Consider the following 10,599-nt stretch of genomic DNA (forward strand, 5'->3'; position numbering starts at 1 on the left):
CTACTCAATGAATACTGGAAGTTTAGTCAGCATAATAAGGTGAAAAAAGAAATAAAAGGCATACAGATTGGAAAGAAAGAAAAACTGTCCCTATATGCAGATGAAATGATAGACTACATAGAACTTCCTAGAGAATCAATAAAAAAATAAATAAATAAAACGTATAGAACTTCAACTATTAAAAATAAAAAACCAAGAAATAACAAGTGTTGGCAAGGATGTGGAGAAAAGGGAACCCCTGTGCACTGTTGATGGGAATGTAAATTAGTGCAGTCACAATGGGTTAATTTACATTGTTTCCTTGATTTTCTCTATTGTTTTCTGCTTTGGGTATTACTGATTTCTGCTACTATGTTTATAACTTCCTTCCTCTGCTTGCTTTGGGTTTATTTCACTCTCTTTTTCTATTTTCTTAAAATGGGAACTTTGTTATTGATTTGAGACTCACCCCTTGTCTAAGATAAACATTTTATGCTATAAATTTTCCTCTAAGCACTACATTAGCTGCATCCCCCATTTATATATATATATATATATATATAGATAGATAGATAGATAGATAGATAGATAGATATAGATATAGATATATGTAAATTTAAAGATAAATATTTTGATTATTTGATCTCGGTTTTTAAAATTTCCCTTGAGACTTACTCTTTGGCCCATGGATTATTTAGATGTGTGTTGCCGAGTTTCCAAGCGTTTGACAGTTTTTCCCATTATATTTTTTAGTGATTTCTACTTTGATTCCATTGTGGTCAGATAAAATACTGATTTCAATGCTTTTAAGTTTTGGGGGTTTGTTTTACAGCTCATTATAGAGTCTGTTTTGATATTCGTTTTGTGGGTGCTTGACAAAAATGTGTATTTTGCTGTTGTTGGGTAGCATGGTCTGTAAATGTCAAATAGATCCTATTGGTCAATGGTGTTATTGAGTTTTAGACCCTTGCTGATTTTCTATCCAGGTGCTCTATCAATTTTTAAGAGAAGTATATTGATGTCTCCAACTACAGTTGTGGACTTATCTATGTTTTGCTTCACATATTTTACAGTTTTGTTATTAGGTGCATATATATTGATAGTTGCTATGTCTTCTTGGTGGATTGACTTTTTTATCATTATGTAATGCCCCCTCTACTCTTGGTAATTTTCTTTGCTCTGAAGCCTACACTAATAGAATTCATAGGCAATTATTTCTGAAGTGTACTTTAATAGACTTTAATAAGTAATTTGCTCTGAAGTCTACTTTAGCTGATATTAACATAGCCATTCCTTCCTTCTTTTGATTAATGTTTGCATAGAGTAATTTTTCCTATTATTTTACTTTCTACTTGCGTACATTATTATATTTGAGGTGAGCTTCTTATAGAGAGCATATAGTTTGTTATGCTTTTTCATTCAGTTGGCTAATCTCTGTCTTTAACTGGTATATTAAGACATTTACATTTAAGGTAATAAATTATTAATATTTTAGGGCTTAAGTTTACAATTTAATTTTTTTGTTTTATGTTTGTTCTCTCTATCTTTTGTTTTTCTGTTTTCTTTTTCCTGCTTTCATGTGGGTTACTTGAACATTTTTAGAATTTCATTGATATTTATCAATTTTTTGAGTTCATTTTTGAGTTAATTTCTTTGTATTGCTATTTTAATGGTAGTTCTGTGTGTTGCATTATATATACATGTAATTTATCACAGTTTACTTGTCTTGACATATTACTAGTTTGTATGAAGTATAAGAATCTTACCTCCCTTTATACAATAACTCTCTTAAATATTTCCTTTATGTACACTGAGAACCAAATAAGAGAGTGTTATAATTTTTGTTTCAACCATAAACCACAATTTAGAAAACTCAACAGGAGAAAGAAAATCTATTGTATTTACCATATATTTACTCTTTCCATTGTTCTTCCTCTCTGATATTCCAAGATTCTTTCTTTTATCATTCTTTTCTGTTTAAAGAACTTCTTTCATCCATTTGTTCTTTTAGGATAGGTCTTCTGGTGATAAATTCCTTTACTTTCCTTATTTTGAAAGTGTCTTGATTTTCCTTTTATTTCTGAAGGTTATTTTTTTGCTAAGTATAGAATTTTGGGTTGACAGTTCTTTTCTTTTAGTGCTTGAAAAATGTGCCATGTTCTTAGAGCCTCCATGGTTCCCGATGAAAAAATCTTTGTCCTTTAAAATGTTCTTTCTACTATATGTAAGGTGATGTTTCTCTTTCTCTGCTTTCAAGAGTATTTCTCTCTCTCTCTCTCTTTTTTTTTTTAGTTTTCAGAAGCTTGACTATGATGTGTCTTGACAATGATTTCTTAGGGTTTATTACGTTTGGAGCTTTCTCAGCTTCTTAAATCAGTAGGTTTGTCTTTTGCCAAATTTTGGGAGTTTTCTGGCATCATCGCTTTGAGTTTCATTCAGCCTCACTCTCTTTCTCTTTTTCAGAACTCCAATGATGTGAAAACTAGATTTTCTATTTCAGTCCCACAGATCTCTGAGTCTTTGTTCATTAATATTTTTTCAGTATGTTTTCTCTTTATCGTTCAGATTAGTTATTTATTTTGCTCTGCATTCAAGTTCACTAATTCTTTCCTTGATCCTCTCTATTTTGTTGTTGAACTCATCGAATGTTTTATTTCATTTATCGTACATTTTAATTTGGAAATCTCCATTTATATTTCTTTATGTTTTTTGTTTCTTTGCTGGGATTTTCTAATTTTTTTCATTAATAGGGAAGGATTTCCTCATTACTGTTGAGTGGGGGTAGGAGTTCTGGCTCCCCATTAGGTCTCTTCAGATACATTGAGGCCGGGTGGGGCATGGGGGCAGGAGTATCTCATTATTGCTCCCCACGTGGCCTCCAACAGCATTGAGGTGGGAGGAGTTTGACCTTGTTACTGATATGTCTTAGTCAGGTTTGGCTGCCATCATAAAATACCATAGACTGGATGGCTTAAACAACAGACATTAATTTTCTCACAGTTCTGGAGTCTAAAAGTCCAAGTTCAAGGTTTGGCAGGATTTGGTCACTGATGAGAGCTCTCTTTCTGTTTTGCAGATGGCCACCTTCTTGTTGTGTCCTCATATGGCAGAGAAAAAGGGTGGAAGAGATAGAAATAGAGATATAGAGCCCTCTCTGGGTCCCTTCTAATAAGAACATTAATTATCTCATATCAGGGCCCCACTCTAATGAGCTCATTTAACCCTAACTACCTTCTTATAGGCCCATGCCCAAATTCAGTCACGTTTAGGGGGCACAATTCAGTCCATAGCATGATGATGATCATGGAAGTCTCGTATCTCTTGTAGGCCTCCGCTGATACAACCCCAGAGGGGAGAAGGAGGAGGGACTCATTATTATTGAAAGGGGGTGGTCTCCATTGACACAGCAGTGTCACAAAGGTGATGGGGATAGTCACTCTTGTGATTACCTAGGGTTGAGTAAGACTGCCTTATCAGAATGAAGCAAGATTCTCCTGCTGCCATGGAAGAGGTCATTTGTCATATGAGAGGGCCTGTGACGGGGCACGTGGCAAAGCACTGTATGTGGCCTCTAGGAGTTGAGAGTGGCCCTGATGACAGCCATCAAGAGACCTCAGTCCTATATCTCAAAGAGTGGAATTCTGCCAACAACCACATGAACGTAGAGAGGGATCCTGAACTCCAGAAAGGAAGCAGCCTGGCTGATATCTTGACTGCAGCCTCGCGAGACCCCAAGAATGCCCCTCAGAGCTATGCCCAAACACCTAACCTGTGGAAACTGAAATAATGACTATATGGTGTTTTAAGCTGTTAAATTTGTGGTAATTTGTTACAGTGCAGTAGATAACTAATATAACACTCCAATTTCTGAGTTTTTTCTTTCTATTTGTGATCTCTTTTCTCCCACCCTGCACATTACCTCAGGTTGTATAAGACTACCTTATTTGAATGGGTGAGATTCTCCTGCTGCCCTGGAATGCATCAATGACAGAAAGAAGTGGCAAGTACAGACCTTCGGGGGCATGTTTAATAATGTGTCTGCAGCGAATGCTGATCAAAACTTGATACATTTCTTGTCGTATGTAGTAGGTAGGCTTATTGGAGAAGAGTCTCTTCTGCCAAAAGTTGGAGGAAACGCAAAGGTTAATAAAATTTAATATCAGAGGAGATGGTAACAGATGGACTGTAGGCTTTAAAAAACTGAATGTTGGAATCTCTAAGGTGAATGAATCTTGTATGATTAAAAATGAAAGACAGGAGAATGTGTACAGCAGAAAGAATAACGAAGGAAAGTTGAGCTATCATGAAAAAGCTTGAAAATAAAAAGTTAAAAGGAATAAATCTATGATTAGCATCAAAAAAATGTATCTGTGCCAAGAAGTCATTCAAAGATTAAAACAAAACAATATTAATAAGGAAGATAGTAGTTACAAAATGTCTCATGCTAAGAAACATGAAAGTCAAGACAAAATCACTATGGAGCAAATAACGATAATACTGGCACGGGTGCTAACACATCAACGAAGAAACAAGTTTTCGGTCCAGAAGCACATACACGTCAGTCATTTCTTGCCCATTTCAAAATTCCAAAAGAAGCGGCGTCCAAGATACAGCATGAGTCTCATGCTAGCCAAACATCATATTATTTTCTCCTCAATTAAATCTTCTCTGTGAGCTACAAATGTTTCTTTTGTTGCTAACCACTCCGGGTGGGCCTTGCTAGCTCCCAGTTTATCGCCAGATTGTTAAGCCCACTGCTCAACTGAGTTCTGTCATTTCTTCCTCTTCCCACATTTGCTACCTCCACTCTCTTCAGTCGCAACTGCTTGCCACTCCCCACTTCTTCCTTATACTTCCACCTCCTCAGGAGCTTCCACATGGCCCTACATGGTAGAAACAAAATTCTCTTCTCCCTGTGACATCACCTTTCTCCTACATACTCCTCCGACAAAACTCACCTCTTCTGGGAAGGCAATTCTGAAACTAATTTGATGACAAACGTAAATAGCACAGAATCTGCTAATCAAAAGAATCTATCGTTGATCTCAAGGAGGCACACTTCTCCCCCTTAACCACAGTGCCCTCCCTTCCATATGTCTCTGAGTATTTGACTGCTAAGCAGATATGAATTACCAGCCCAAGAAGCAGAGACAAAGCCCAGGAGACTGTGTTCTAGGCAGTGTCTCTCCTCTGGTTAGAGAATGGCAGACAGACTTCTTAGCTGCTTGGTAAAAAATGTTACTGGGAACTTAGCCTCCAGTTCTAATAATTATATTATCTAACTGATTGATTTAATGATTAATGCAATAAATACTTCTCGCTTGCTGATTACATGCCAAGCAGTGCTCTGTGCTATCTGTACATTGGAGAGAAAACAGACTTTCTAGTGTGGGAGGTAATTGAAATTAAAAATAAAGGAAAAATGCAGATCATGATGAATGTTTTGAAGAAAACGAAGAGAGTTTGGTGGCGGGGAACAGGGCGAGGGGAGCGAGGTGGCTGGGAGGTCCTCGCTACGATTATTTTCAGTGACAGCATGTTCGCTGTGTTTTCTTCTTTTGGTCTTTGCTCTTTGTCTCTGTTCTTCATGATTTTCATTCCTACTCTGTATCAGTTTTTTCTCATTTTAACTCCTAAGCCAGTACCCACCTGCTGCTTATACCTCAAAAAAGCAAACAAGTTTGCACTGTGTGGGCTCTGGAATTCTGGCTTCTCCACTTGTCAACTGTGCGATCTTGTGCAAATTTTGTCTTGGTTTCTTCATATAGAGGATAGTGATAATTATGATTCTTAGATTCTAAGATAATTGAGAGAATAAAGTAAAATACAACATGCAAAATAATTAATACGTTGCCCAGTAAATAGCAAAAATCAGCAGATGTTAGGTGTTCCTGTTAGTTCAAATATCTTTTCGGCATTTAAGATAATCTGCCGTCTAGGTATGTGTGAAGGGGATGCTCATTTATGGTACTATGGCCCCCCAAAATCCAGACATCTCTTAACCATAATTAACTGAGTCGACAAGATTATTAGTTTCAATCATATATATTTTTATACAAATATATTTCTTTATCGCAACGGCTTAGCACACATGTTAAAGAATAGTACAGTCAGTCAGACTGTTCTAGAGGAAAATTTAAAGAAATATAAATACCTAGGCAACTACAGCACCTTTATAATTAATCTATTTGTAATCACTATTTATCCCAGCCCCAATTTTCCTTTAGAATTCAACAATAACAATGGCAGGAAGGCACTTGAATGCATCCTGTATCTCCTTTGGAGTGAGAACACCTTTTTGCGGTTCTGAGACTTGAAGTCAGGTTGGCTCTGCAAGGTTTCTGGGCTACAGTCCTCAGCTTCCCTACTTAAAAGTGACTTCATCATTCTCTTCGGTTCCACTGCGCTCATCTACTCAGCTTTGTGTTAAGTATACTCGGGCTTCTACACAGCTCCTGAACTTCAGTGCTAGGGTCCCCGTAGCGTCCTCGGTGGCACTGGTGCCCTGCTCTCAGACCCCACTCCGCTTTGCCACTAAAGGCAGTCCCCGAAAGTGAGTCCCCAGCGGGTCTTTAGCATCTTTCTCTGTTGACCTCAACTTTCCTCTTCAAGAGAAGATTTTGGCCACATTTTGAATCTCCACATTTTGGTTACAAGAATCTTGATGCTATTTTTTTTTTGTAAATTTAAAGATAAATATTTTGTAAATATTCATCATCAGCCCAACTGCTTCTCTTAATCTTAACTCTTTGCCCTTTGAAACTAGAGCCTTGTAATTTCTAATTTGTGCACAATTCGCTCAGTGGCTGTTTCTTTATACTTTTGGAAGCAAACCACAATATTCCTATATGTGCGAATGTATCACAAATGTGATACTCCTGTACGTATGTTTCATATCTGTTTACATGGCCACACCTATCCTGGGTGCACCTCCTTAAACACAGACACTGGGCCTTTTTCTTTGGTCACCATGGCACTTAGAATAGTGCCAGACATGCAGTACGTGCTCAAGAATGTTTGCTGAATAAATAAACAATGCTCCTCTAAGGCCATGCCACCCTGAACAAGCCTGATCCCATTTGATCTCGGAAGCTAAGCAGGGTTGGGCGTGGTTAGCACTTGGATGGGAGACCACCTAGGAAGACCAGGTGCTGTAGATGTAAAAAATAAAAAAAATAAGGGATTGTAAGCTGACAAGGTCCTTGCAATCTGTGAGGTCAACCAAGGGTTGCCTTGCCTAAAAAAATTTTAAAAAAAATAAAATAAACAATGCTTAAGTATATTCATACACTTGCTACAGTCTATAATAAGATATTTTTTTAACATAGAACAAAATCTGCATTACATGTAAAATTTGACAAGGTCTAAAAAAAATAGATGTGTAAACGGTTTCATCACTTTTTATAGTTCAGTAGGTGGTATTAAGATTAGCAGCGCAGAACTGGTTTCCTGCCTTAAAGGTTGTGTTAAATATTGAAATGGTTCTCAAGCGTGGCAATACGATGTGGTGATCTGCCTATACTTTTGAACAAATTAGAATTCATTGTACCATTTGTATATCTGTATTATCTGTCAAGGTCCATTCCTTTTCTGACTCAATATTAGACTGTGCATGTATAAACACTATAACATACTGAAGATTCAAAACGCATGTGGGGGGAAATTATTAACAAAATTTAGGCATGAAACTAATAAGCTTTAATAAATATTTTTAAAATAAAATACAGTCCATCTGGGAGAAGTATAAATTTTATTTTCATTCATTAGGGTGATCCACTCACTGACTCATAGTTCTAACTTCCTTTACTAATTCGAAAAATTAGTCATTCTGTGTGGCAGTGTGAACATTGCGACGGAAGGCCTATTGCATTTTCAATTTGCATAATTTGTGAATAGTATCTATAAATATGAGTATTTTCCTCAAAGTTAGAAATTATGTAATGGCAAAAGAAAACCCAAACCAACTATTAGTGTAATGTGTATAAATATACTTTCAAAGATCTTAAACAGAGAGCTTTATTTGAAATGAATTCAAGAAGCATCAACTTTTTGAGTAAACAATGTTTTCCTTAATAGCATTTTGCATAAACATCCACTCTTTGGTAAAACTTATACCTTTCCCCATTTCTTACTTCCTCTCCCCCAAAATAGACTTAAGAGGGCAAAGAGTGTTCTAGAAAAAAGCTGCCCTTTCTAAACTTCCCAGGGGTTGCTGTCTTCTGCTGTCAGCTATAATCTTCTTTAAAGGGCCATTGATTATTCCAGAATAGAAACAGTAGTTTCCAATATACTTATTTTTCTTCTAAACAGTTATTTCTCTTTAATGTAGCCTTACTTGGAGTAGGTGGGGTGGGGTCTAGAGATGCTCTTCATATAAGAAGTTTTAATGGTTTGAAATAGTTTTTCCTAAACTTTTTATCACAAAGAGTCCAGAAAACTTTTCTTGAAAAACTTACTCAAGATACTCAGTGCTATTGCCTCTCAGAGGTACATAATATCCAGAATATGCATCACTATGGAAGGGAATCGTGAGAGAAATGAGAGGGCAAGTTTCACTGAGCAACTAAAGACTAGGAGATTGTGCGTAGTGCAGAAAAAGGAACAGATGGAACTCGTAGGCTCGTCATCACATTGTGTCTGAGGATTTGGTTCAACGTGTAAGAGACTTCCCGATGCACGCTCATTTCTCTCCACTGGGCCTGATGGAATAATGCTTTTTTGACTCTTTGCATGTGGAGCGGTAGTATTGTGGAATCTGCAGCACAGGGCTTATTTGCAAATCTTCTTCTGATGCTCTGAATTTGCAGTGAGCTGCATTGTAATTCTCCTCTGAAGGACTTAAAGGATGTGGAACTGAAATCCTAGGTTAATTTTTTAATGCTAACTTGCCGTCCTCTGCAAGGAGAGAAAATACATTGCACAGCCACGGTATGAGTTACAGTAGCTGAAAAGTCAATTGCCAAAAGGCAGCCTGCTCCAGATTCTCTGGTTTCAGGTTTTAGGACAGAGAGGAAAGCTCGAGAATGTATGAGTCATGACGTGCTCTTAGTAATTCTGCTAGAACGTTAGGGCTGAGGTGCTATATGTTGCATACTGCTTGCATCTGGATGGAATTAGAGCTTTTAGTGTTCCCTCAAGAAGGCTTATTAATAGCAGAGGACGAAATAATAAGTGTGTACCATGTATAGCATTGGAGGAAATGAGCAATGCCAGAGCAGGCTTATCAGGACTTGGTGTTTGTTCTTTCGCTACCCTGGGGAAACAGATGTATTGATCAGATTTTTAGAGAAAAACAGCCTGCAGTGGGTTTACTGTGCTGAGATATGATAGACCAGGAATGTTTTTTAATGATAGCCTGCTGGAGAGACTCAAATGGCCGCTAACCTGAACAGCAAAGGGAAGGCCGTAGCACGTAGCGTAGGTGAAAGATGTCAGGGTTGATTTCTGGGTAAATTCTCTTAGCCTCTTAAGATAATACGGCTGACTTTGAACGTGCTTATTCAAAATGATTGTATTTCAAACTTAAAGAGTCACTGATGAAAATAGTCTTAAGGTTTAACCACCTTTTCTTTCCCACCCCTACCACGGTGAAAGAGGCTAGAAATTAAAAACATGTTGTGTAGCTATGAAATCGAAAAATGAAATATACATGATTAGAGATGTCAAACTAAGCTTAATGGTAAAATAAGTGGGCACAGCATAAGCCACATTATATTTGTATATGTATAAGCCGTAACATTTTCCTTTTTTCCCCCCCACTGAACCCATTGTATAGGGAAACACACTTAAGTGGGCATAAATTTTTTAAAAATGAATTTATTGGCTCATATAACTGAAAACTTCAGGGATCTGGCTTCAGGTGGACCTAGACCTAGTGACTCAAATGATGTCATTAGGATTTCCTTTCTCCATCTTTCAGTTCTAGCTTCATCCAGGGGAAGGTCTTCGCATCTGATGGTTCCTAGAAGTTACAGATTCATATTTTTAACTTGGTAACCCAAGAAAGGAGCAAGTTTCTCTCTCCTAATAGTTTCAGCCGAAGTCCTGGAATTGAATCTCAGGCTTGGGTCTGGGGACCAACCCTGAACCAGTCGCAGTGGCCACAGTGATGGGGCAAACCCGATTGGTCTAGTTAAGTAGCCCACTTTCCTCAGGGGCCAAATGGACTGACGTGGGTGAGGGGCTCATTCCCAAAGGAGATCGGTGTAGCGTCATCAAAAGAAGGAAGAATAGATGCTGAGCAGACACAGCAACAGGTTTACACTTCAGTTGGTAAATATATTGGGTTTATTTAAGGACATGAGGCTTTTTTGTAAGTAGTCTATCAGTCCTTTATACCAAAACAGGAGCAGCCCCCTTGGGAAGCTATATGGTTATTCAAATCATGCCGCCTTTTACTCAACATGTTTTATTTTTTAAAATTATTTATTGTTATTTATGCCTACAGCACCTGGTCTTCCTAGGTGGTCTCCCATCCAAGTACTAACCAGACCTGACCCTGCTTAGCTTCCGAGATCAGACATCGGGCTTGTTCAGGGTGGCATGGCCGTAGACCATGGACCATGGCTCTACTGGTGTGTGAACCCAGAACCTTCTGTGTGTAAAACAGACATGCTAACA

The 10,599-nt window shown here is 37.7% G+C and overlaps 2 pseudogenes; one reads left to right on the top strand and one right to left on the bottom strand.

The window, feature by feature from the left end:
• Positions 1–7,020: 7,020 nt before the first annotated feature.
• Positions 7,021–7,139, top strand: LOC112481741 (annotated as a pseudogene).
• A 3,278-nt stretch (positions 7,140–10,417) lies between these two features.
• LOC112481743 lies at positions 10,418–10,533 on the bottom strand (annotated as a pseudogene).
• Positions 10,534–10,599: the final 66 nt, after the last annotated feature.

This window comes from Pteropus alecto, unplaced genomic scaffold (genome assembly GCF_000325575.1).
Source record: "Pteropus alecto unplaced genomic scaffold, ASM32557v1 scaffold115, whole genome shotgun sequence".
Taxonomy (NCBI): domain Eukaryota; kingdom Metazoa; phylum Chordata; class Mammalia; order Chiroptera; family Pteropodidae; genus Pteropus; species Pteropus alecto.